We start from the raw sequence: 11,559 nt of genomic DNA, 5'->3' as shown, positions 1-11,559 counted from the left end.
GGGCAGGGGTACCTTTACCTTTACCTTTATCTATCTATCTATCTATCTTTCATCTATATAGATATATGTATATATGTATATATGTATACATATATCTATATACACAGTAGGACAATGACTATAGCTTTTCTAGATCTAAAGGGTAGGAGGGAAAAACATTTTGAATAATTAAACATGGCGGATGGCCATCTCAGTTACGAAGATGCATGCAAGAGAACAAGGGAAAAGGTGCACCTCAAAAAAGCAGAATAATACTTGAAAATTATTTAAATATGAGGTGACTGAAGTAGTACTTTCTGAATGTCTTGAATCATCAGATGTCTATGAGTTCCAGTGTTATGAGAGAGGGAGAAACACTTTTCTGTATCCACCTCCCCTATGCCAAGCTTAACTTTGTAAATTTCTACCAAATCACCTCTCATTCATTTTTCATTTAGATTAAAGAAGTCCCAAACCTGTAACCTTTCTTTGTAAGGGAGTCACCCCATCCACTTGATTGTATTAGTTCCCCTTTTCCGAACTTTCCCCAACTCTACAATGTCCATTTTGAGGTGATCTGAACTGTACACAGTATTCCAAATGTGGTTGCACCATAGATTTGTGTAATGGCAATACGATTTTGGAAATTTGATATTTTATATTTTATTAGGCTTGGTGTCACAGGTCTATTTTTTCAGGTGGGTAGGGCTGCCCACCTCTTAATCATATGACATCATTAGGATATAACATGAAAGTTGGACAGCTCCACTGCCCACCTCTCAAAATCTCTTGTGCAGGGATGGAAAACCAAATGTGGCCTAGAAACCCTCCCCAATTTGCACCTGAGGCAAATTGTTTTGAACTGTGTTTTGTTCAGAGCATACCCATTTGTCGCAGACCTCATATCATATATATCATATGTGGGACATGTAGAGATGTACCTGGATCCAACCCACCTATTAAATTTGGCTTCTTTTTTGGTAAACAAAGATCTGGGCCCCCTCTGCCCTACAACCTCAGAACTTCCAAGGTAATAATATTAAAATATAATTGTTGTCCTCTTTCATTTGTGGATTAGACACGACCTCTTTCCCTATGCACTGAGACTTGCAAGCCAGGTTTTAGCAAGAAAGTGAAGGAAGGGGAGCCATTTTGCTGTTATGATTGCATCTCATGCCCAGCAGGGAAGATTTCGTATGAGGGTAAGACCCAGAGTTTTCTTAATATGATTGGCTATATGTAAAGAAATAGGCCTCTAAAATAAGGAACACAAAGTGATTATGGTAAGTCTGAGTCAGAGGGCCTTGTTGGAGATGCAAAAATCCAATATGGTTTTCTTGGTGGAATCATTTGACTTTGTTTTGAATGTGAGCTGGTCGCCCATGGCCTCCTTGTCTAAACTTCATCCCAAGACCTCAGAACATGTAAAGAGAGGGGTTGGTCTCATCTGACATCCTTGTATGAGTTTCTGTGTTTATGAGCAATCTCCTCCTTGAAGTCTCATTCAGGTCCACAAATGCAGTGTGGCTAGTTATTTATTGACTCAACAATAGGGAAGTTGGGATAGGCTTGGAAGATTATGGCCTCTGTGGTTCATATTTATCTTCCAAAATCCTGTTGTCTCATTACTGGCAAACAAGAGGGTTGGCTTCCGGAAATTTTGTTTATATAAAATGCAGTTGCATATAAAAATATGCAATATACATATTAATTTCCCTTCTGACACACTCCGCCTCCCAGCCTCTGGGTCCTCATGTAGGGTCCAAACAAACTCTCAGCTCACCCACAAGAGTCTTGCAATGAGAAGAGTTCCTGGAAACAGTGGGCATCACCCTAGTCTCTTGTTTCTTACGAGCAGGCACAAGCAGGATGGTACTTCCTCAGGCTGCCCACAACTATGTGCCATTCAGTTGCACTCTCCACAACCAGTTCCAGGAGCAGCAGGTTTGTTGAGTTTCTCAGGTAGTCCAAAGAATGGGGAAGGCATCCCCTCACTCAGAGCCCCCCTTTTGTATTATTATTGAATTTATATACTGCCCTATACCAGAGGTCTCTCTCTTCACCTCTGTCCTTTTCTCCTCCAGCTGCTAGAGAGAGAGAGAGAGAGAGAGAGAGAGAGAGAGAGGTGTGACATGAGAAGCGAGCACAATGTACTAGTTGAGAAGAAAGTATACATTTTAATTCATTTTAGATTAAATAAATGAAAATAGCATAACAGTTTACTAAATTGTCTTCAACATTGATTATAAACTGCCTTGGAAAAGGAAAATCAGGACCTGGTGTAACATTGTCCTTGGTAATGCACTACATTTGAGGTTTTCTTGTATATATTCAAAAATGCCCAATTTTCATAGATAAGTCATTGCTTGGAGTCTCTTGGGATGACAGGATTACATAAACTTTATGCAAGATTAGCATGTCCCACATATGATTAGCATAAACATGCAAGATTAGCATGGATTGTATGGTTTGGGACACCAGTATAAACCTCATAACTCATTGCTTCTTCTCCAGATATGAATGACTGTTTTAAATGTCCAGATGAATATTATCCCAACAAAAACCAGGATTTGTGTATTCTGAAGGAAATAAGCTTCTTGTCTTATGAAGAACCTTTGGGGATCAGTTTAGCCTCTTTTTCGCTTTCCTCTTCAATCATCACAGCTCTAGTGCTAGGGACGTTTCTGAAGCACCACAACACACCCATTGTCAAAGCCAACAACCGGGATCTCACCTACATGCTCCTCCTCTCCCTCCTGCTCTGCTTCCTTTGTGCATTGCAATTCATTGGACAGCCTCAGAAGGTGACATGTCTTCTTCTCCGTGGCTGTTTCTTGTGTGCTGGCAAAAACGATCACTGTGATTCTGGCTTTCATGGCCACCAAACCAGGATCCAGGATGAGGAAATGGGTGGGGAAGAGGCTGGCCAACTCCATTGTGATTTCCTGCTCCTTTATTCAAGCAACCATTTGTATTATGTGGTTGGCATTTTCTCCCCCATTCCCAGATGTCGATAAGCACTCAATTTATGGAGAAATTGTTCTAGAATGCAATGAGGGTTCTGTAACTATGTTTTACTGTGTCCTTGGTTACATGGGCTTTCTGGACTTCCGGAGCAATGGCTGCCCTCTTCTAACTGTGAAGAGGGAGCTCCACAGGAACGGGTCGTCCGCTACGGCGCAGCGGAGACCCACATCGGAAAACCACAGGCAGCGTAAGCCTGTGGCTGTGGGACTCGGCGGGCACCAGGAGCGCTCCCCGAAACGAAGAAGGGACCTCGTAAGAAGCTCCGGAACGTAGAAGGGTGTGCGGTGCTGTGAGTCAATCGCTCTTTCTGTGGAGTGAAGCCACGTAGCTGCTGTCGGCGAGCGCTGTCCTCTTTTCCTGGAATCATTCGGCTTGAAACAAACAACTCGTGAGTAAGATAAGAAAAGACAAGGTTCGGGACTAAAATTTTTGTTAATTCGGCTAAAAGCGAGAGACGTAACCAGGAAGTCCGTCTCTTGCCACTGCCTAAGATCTAAAGCAAAGGCTTTGATGTTTGGAGTCTTTGAAGAGGTGTTAAAAGACAATCAACTCTTACATCTATTTAAGCTACTTTAGGACTTAACTTTTTAAAGCCTCATTTTATTTCATGAACTGTGTGATACCTCCACTGTTGGATTTACAAATTGACAAAAAATCCCAGGCAGTCGGGCTGCCTAGACACCAGAACTGTCAGATTGCAAGACTTTGATATTTTGTTGCTGGAGCCAGTATTAGCTGAGCCTAAATGGAACTGTTACTTGGAACTGTTACATTCTGCACTTATTGAGACATTGTTATATATTGAGACCAACTCTGCCAAATATAATTGCTGAAGGTTTTCTAGGAAATTAAAGGCTGTTTGGACATTCTTTTTAAAGTATTGAAGTTTGGAAAATTTTTAATAATTGATATTAACTAATTTGACTCCTTCCCTACAATACAAGTGGACTCCCCCTAGAGGATTTTTGGTTTTCTAACTATACGTGACTTTTCTTTTGGTTTCCTTTCCTCCTATTTGGTTGTTTATCTTACGGGCTTGTGGATTCCCATGAGAATATACTCAGTTTGACCTTGACTCGTAGACAGAAGTGGAATGAGCGGCACTGGGAGACAAACAAGAGCGGGTAGAGGAAAAAAGCAAACAACTTTGAATTTACTTTCCCAGCCGCGTAGATCATCAGTCCCTGATGTTTTGGAACTAGAAGAAAGTGAGCAGCTGTTGGGTGAAGATATGGCAGCAGGTGGAACTGCTTCAGTATTAGACAAAATACTTGAAAAATTGGAAAGCTTAGATAAAAAGGTGGATGAACAAACGTCAAAGATTGACCAGACCAGAGAATCTGTTAACAAGTTAACTGAACAAGTCACTCTGAACGCGCAAGCAATTAGCAACTTATCTGAATCCACGGTAGAAAATCGGAAATTGGCAGAGGAAGCCATCCAGAAAACTGCGGTATTGGAGCAGGAGGTGAGACCACTCCACAAGAAGGTTGGGGAACAACAGGCCTATCTGTCTATGATTGAACTTCGGGCCAGGGAAAATAATTTAAAATTGAGGTTTATACCAGAACTTGAACATGAACAAGGGAACTTAACGGAGTTTTTAACAAAAGAATTTTCCAAGTGGTGGCCTTTGGAGGAAGAAAAGGACTTTAAAATTGTGACTGCTTTCAGGCTTGGGAAATTTATAAAGAAGGACAAGCCCAGAGATTGTTTGATTACCTTGAGATCCAAGGAGGAAAGGGACAAAATACTAGGACTACACTATGGAAAGTCACTTGAAATTTTGGACAAAAGAGCAGAGATTTACAAGGATATTCCTAAACAACTTTTGGATCTTAGATCCACCTACCTTGAAGTAGTCAAGCTCTTGAGGAGCAACTTGATTATCTTTAGGTGGGAATTTCCACAAGGACTATCTTTTACGTTCAGGGGGAAGAAGGTGAAAATTAAAACAGCTGAAGACAGAGACAAATTTTTGAATACCTACGGGGAGGACCTTCAGAAAGGACTTGAAAGACCCTCAGGGGCTGGATTACAGCTTGTACCTACACCTACACCTTCGGGGTCTGTAGACCAGGATAAAAAGATACCACCACCAGAACAATAACAGATTTTACCAGGATGTCTCTGCAACTTCTGAGCTGGAACATAAATGGCGCCAACATTCCGGAGAAAAGGAGAAGGATATTTCATATTTTGAAAAAAGAACAATTGGACATTATTTGCTTGCAAGAAACACATGTGACTAGGCTACATAGAAAAGTGTTAATAAATAAAAGATTAGGCCAAGAATTTATCTCATCGGATCGAGTAAAGAAAAGAGGGGTGGTGATATATGTAAAAGAGAGCCTGTCACCAAAATTTTTATTTAAAGATGAACAAGGACGAATTTTGGCAATTGAGATCCAGACCCAAGGAGAAAAGTTTTTGTTATTAGGAATTTATGCGCCAAATGAGGGAAAATCGGAATTTTACAAGAAGCTGCATGAGATTATGCTGGACTATCTGGACTATGATAACATCATCATGATGGGAGATATGAATGGAGTGGTATCAACCAACATGGACAAGTCACATAGTCAAAACGTGACAAAAGACGGCAGACTACCGAAATCATTCTTTGAAATGACTGACAACATGGACTTGATTGACATTTGGAGAACAAAGAACCCTCTAGGAAGAGAAGGAACATTCTTTTCTGAAGCCCAACTGACATGGACAAGAATCGACCAAATTTGGATAACCAGAGGCCTGGCACCCAAGATAAAAAAAGTGGAAATCTGCCCAAAGACTTGCTCCGACCATAATGCGGTGAAAATGGATATGAGTTTAACTCCAACCGGCTCCTTTAGATGGAGAATGAATGACAATTTGTTTAGAGATCAGAACATTATTAAAAAGGCCCAAAAAGCTTTGAAGGACTACTTTGAGATAAACCTGAACACTACGGTGGAAAAAAGAACTGTCTGGGACGCAAGTAAGGCGGTTATGAGGGGGTTTCTGATACAACAGAATACTATTAAGAAAAAAGTACAGAACGATAAGAAAGATAAGATTCTGGAGAAAATTAAAGAAGGAGAGAAGAAGTTAAGATCGAGACCGAAATCAAAGGAGATAGTAAGAGAAATCAAACATTATCAAGCACAATATTCAAAATTGATAAACCAGGAAGTGGAATGGAAAGTTAAGTTAATGAAACAAAGATCCTTTGAATCGGCAAATAAATGTGGAAAGCTGCTAGTATGGCAGCTGAAAAAGAGACAAAAGCTGAACACAGTAACAAGTTTAGAAATTGAGGGAAGAAATATTCAGAACCCAGTGGAAATTAGAAAGTGCTTCCAGAGATATTTCAAACAACTATATACTCAAGGGCCGCAAAATGAATCAGAGATAGAACAGTTTCTAAAGAAGAATGGTTTACCAAAGTTGTCTCTGCGGAACAGAACAATCCTGAATTATAAAATAACACAATTAGAGATCGAGGAGGCCATTCAGAATATGCAACTGGGTAAGTCTCCAGGGCCAGATGGGCTTACCTCCAAATATTATAAGACATTGAAAGACTATTTGATACATCCATTAATGGAGGTTTGCAATGAAATTATGGAGGGGAAGAAGGCACCGGAGTCGTGGAAAGAAGCTTTCATCACATTGATACCCAAACTAGAAACTGAAAAGACACAACTTAAGAACTACCGCCCCATCTCCCTCCTAAATGTGGATTACAAAATATTTGCAGACATTTTAGCAAGTAGATTTAAAAAAAGTTTTGAATGAAGTAATTCACAAGGACCAGGCAGGCTTTCTCCCAGGTAGACATTTGTTTGCAAACACGAGGAACATTATTGATATTCTGGAACTCTTGCAAACAAACATTAATACAAAAGCAGTTTTGATATTTATAGACGCGGAGAAGGCCTTTGACAATATCTCCTGGAAGTTTTTGAAGAAAAATTTGGAAGGATTGGGAGTGGGGCGGGGGTTTTACAATGGGATAGAGGCGATTTATTCAGAGCAAAACAATGTGGTGACAGAAGAGATTAGAATTGAAAAAGGAACACGACAAGGTTGCCCTATATCCCCTTTGTTATTTATATCGGTCCTGGAAGTGCTCTTGAATATGATCAGAGGAGACCGGTTGGTGGAAGGTATCCAGGTCAGAGCGAAACAATATAAACTGAAAGTATTTGCAGATGACCTAGTTTTGACCCTACAGGAGCCAGAGCCTAGTACTAAAAGGGTATTGCAATTGATTTATGAGTTTGGTCGAGTGGCGGGATTTAAACTTAATAAGCAAAAAACCAAGGTTTTAGAAAAAAAATTGACTTCTTTAGAATCAGAAAGGTTTCAGAAAGAGACAGAATTAAATGTGGTTAAAAAAGTAAGATACCTAGGGGTAAACATAACAGCGAAGAACAGGAAGTTATTTAAAGATAATTATGAAAAATGTTGGTCTGAAATTAAAAGGGATCTAGATGTTTGGTCAAGATTGAAACTTTCTTTGACAGGACGTATTGCTGCTATTAAGATGAATGTATTGCCAAAAATGTTGTTTTTGTTTCAAACTTTGCAGATTGTAGACAAAATGGAGTGTTTTGGGAGGTGGCAGAGAGATATTTCAAAATTTGTCTGGCAGGGAAAAAGCTCAGAATTAAGTTTAAGATATTAACTGATGCTAAAGAAAGAGGGGGCTTTGCCCTGCCAGACTTAAAGTTGTATTATGAATCAGCAGCTTTCTGCTGGTTGAAAGACTGGCTACTTCTTGAGAACACTGATGTTTTAGATTTGGAAGGATTCAACAATGCGTTTGGGTGGCATGCATATCTGTGGTATGACAAGGCTAAAATACATAAGAACTTCAAGAACCATGTTGTCAGAAAAGCAGTATTTAATGTCTGGTTGAAATATAAAGACTTATTGGAAAACAAGACCCCAAGGTGGTTATCACCAATGGAGGCTAAGGCCTTGAAAAAACTCAATATGGAGGCCAAATGGCCGAAATATTGGGAAATAATAGAAAAAGATGGAGATAACTGGAGGTTGCAGAGTATGGAGAAAATAAAAGATAAAGTGCGAGATTGGCTACATTATGCTCAGATTAAAGAAGATTTTAAGTTGGACAAAAAGGTAGGATTCCAGGTGGAAAAATCAAAGTTAGAAACAGAACTGTTAGAACCCAGCTCTAAGATACTTTCAAGAGTGTATAATTTGCTGCTAAAATGGAACACACAGGATGAAACGGTCAAATCAGCCATGATAAAATGGGCACAGGATATAGGGTACAACATCATGTTTGCTGACTGGGAAAAGTTATGGACCACAGGTTTGAGATTTACGGCATGTAATGCCTTGAAAGAAAATATTATGAAAATGATTTACAGGTGGTACATGACCCCAGTCAAGCTTGCAAAGATATACCATGTGTCTGATAATAAATGTTGGAAGTGTAAAGAAGCTGAAGGAACATTCTTTCACCTCTGGTGGACTTGCCCAGGAGTGAAGGTTTTCTGGGAAATGATTTATAATGAACTGAAAAAGGTATTTAAGTATACCTTCCTTAAGAAACCAGAGGCCTTTCTCTTGGGCATTGTCGGTCAGAGTGTGCAAAAGAAAGATCGAACCTTTTTTATGTACGCTACAACAGCAGCAAGGATAAAGGTAAAAGGTAAAGGTACCCCTGCCCGTACGGGCCAGTCTTGACAGACTCTGGGGTTGTGCGCCCATCTCACTTAAGAGGCCAGGGGCCAGCGCTCTCCGGAGACACTTCCGGGTCACGTGGCCAGCGTGACATCGCTGCTCTGGCCAGAGCCAGAGCCGCACACGGAAACGCCGTTTACCTTCCCGCTGGTAAGCGGTCCCTATTTATCTACTTGCACCCGGAGGTGCTTTCGAACTGCTAGGTTGGCAGGCGCTGGGATCGAGCAGCGGGAGCGCACCCCGCCGCAGGGATTCGAACCGCCGACCTTTCGATCGGCAAGTCCTAGGCGCTGAGGCTTTAACCCACAGCGCCACCAGCAGCAAGGATACTCATCGCTAAAAGCTGGAAAACTCAAGAATTACCCACACTGGAAGAATGGCAGATGCAACTGATAGACTATATGGAATTGGCGGAGATGACGGGCAGAATCCGAGACCTGGGAGAAGAACTGGTGGAGGAAGATTGGAAGAAATTCAAGGACTATCTACAAAAATATTGTAAATTGTATGATTGTTAAGAAAGATGTAAGATCAGCAAAAACATGGCTTCAACAAACTAATTATAAAGAATACAAATTTAAATTTAATTGGAAGATGAAAAGATAAATTTTGGATAAGTAACATTTTATAATTAAGTGTCAATAAGAGTATGTTAAATTTTAAAATTTGAGATATTAATATTGAAAAATTATATTATATGAATTCAACCAAGTTAATAATTTGCTGGTAAAATTTATGAGCTTAGAAAGCAGGAACAAGGGTTGTGAGGAAGTCCAAAGATGAATATGAAATGTGGATTTTGGAAAAGATTGTGTTATTACATATGTATTTTATTGTTAAACTAAAACTTAATAAATATTATTAAAAAAAAAAAAAAACAATTTATGGAGAAATTGTTCTAGAATGCAATGAGGGTTCTGTAACTGTGTTTTACTGTGTCCTGGGTTACATGGGCTTTCTGGCTATGGCCAGTTTCAATGTGGCTTTCCTTGCCAGGAAATTGCCTGACAGTTTCAATGAAGCCAAGTTCATCACTTTCAGCATGTTGGTCTTTTGCAGTGTTTGGTTATCCTTTATTCCCTCCTACCTGAGCACTAAAGGAAAATACATGGTAGCTGTGGAGATCTTTTCCATCTTAGCCTCCAGTGCTGGGGTGGTGGGGTGCATCTTTTCCCCTAAATGTTACATCATTGTTTTAAGGCCTGAACTGAATGATAAGGAACAGCTGATAAGAAGAAAGGCTGGATGAATGTCGGTGTGTTTTGCTCTAGTTTGCACAATCAATGGATATTTGGTTGTTTGGGTGTTTATGATTTTTTTTTTACTTGGTAGATCTCTTCAATTTCAATTTTCTTTGGACCTTTCTATCTTTTGAACATATATACACACTCTCTTGCCTAAAAAACAAAACCCTTGCACTCTGTAGCAAGATCTCCTTATGTATATACATGTGGCCATACACTTGAATTATTTAGAGCAAGTCATCTTGCAACCCATGAACCTATAACACAGAGTTGAGCAGAGTTGTGTAACTTAAACTCTAAGAGTTGAGGAGATTTCACCCCTCCCATATCCAAGAATCTCCTGATGATCTCCTGATGGTCTCTGCTGACTCTCCAGAGAGGAGGAGGCATGTCCTGCTATCTAATTATTCTGCCCAGCACCACATCTGTGTGTGAGAGAGAGTCAGTCAGTCAGTGTGTCGGAGAGAGAGTGAGTGCTAGAGATCGTGTTTAGAGATAAGATTGCTGCTAGGAGCAGCTGCAGGCACTCAAAGTAGCATTGATTTATGTTCAGAATATTTAGCTCTGTATATAGTTTTGTATTATAGCTGTAGTTATAGAATAAAAGGAAGATACTCTACAGAGCTGCTCTCCGAGTGGTTTATACTCTGCAAGACTCTGCAAAACGCTGCTGCGCAACGACTGTATTATTGTGCAAGTGAATCCGGTGCTCTCAGCTCTAAGCTGTGAGTCCACAGCACTGTGACCTGTCCCTGTGAGAAAGGTGGTCTCTGGCAGTGCTACCCAGCTCGCCTAGCCAAGTCGGGGTTGAGGTGCATGAGTCCAGTTGGTACACTGGCTCACGGGCGATGCTGAGATTCAGAGAATTTAGCCAAATAATGCATGTGCATGGCCTGGACAGATTTTTCCTGGTGCCTAAAGATATATACAGTGGTGCCTCGCAAGACAAAATTAATCCGTTCCGCGAGTCTCTTTGTCTAGCGGTTTTTTCGTCTTGCAAAGCAAGCCCATTGACGGCTTAGCGGATTAGCGCTATTAGCGGCTTTTAGCGGCTTTTAGCGGCTTTTAGCGGCTTAGCGGCTTAGCGGATAAGCAGATAAGCGGCTTAGCAGCTTAGAAAAAGGGGGGAAGGAAAAAAAAACCCGCAGGAAGTCGCAAGACATTTTCGCCTTGCGAAGCAAGCCCATAGGAAATTTGTTTTGCGAAGCACCTCCAAAACGGAAAACCCTTTCGTCTAGCGGGTTTTCCGTCTTGCGAGGCATTTATCTTGCGGGGCACCACTGTAATGACGGTAGCAGGTGAGCCACAATGAGGAGAGCACTCCACAAATAGGGAATCACTGCAAAAAAAGGCCTGTTCTCGTGTTGCCACCCTCTGCATTTCTTGTGGAGCAGGCACAGGAAGAAGGGCCTCATATGATGAGTACATGGTCTGGGTCAGTTCATTTGGGGAGAGGCAGTCCTTGTGGCATTGTGATCCTGAACAACTGAAGGCTTCATTGGAAAAACCAGCACTTTTATTTGGCCTGGAAACTAAAGGGTAGTGTGGCAGTTGTGCCATTATTGCTGTTATATGCTCAAACATTATTGCACCAGTGAGCAACCTGGCC

This window comes from Podarcis cretensis (genome assembly GCF_951804945.1).
Source record: "Podarcis cretensis genome assembly, chromosome: 13".
Classification (NCBI taxonomy): Eukaryota; Metazoa; Chordata; class Lepidosauria; order Squamata; family Lacertidae; genus Podarcis; species Podarcis cretensis.
Note: the sequence above shows the minus strand (reverse complement) of the source record.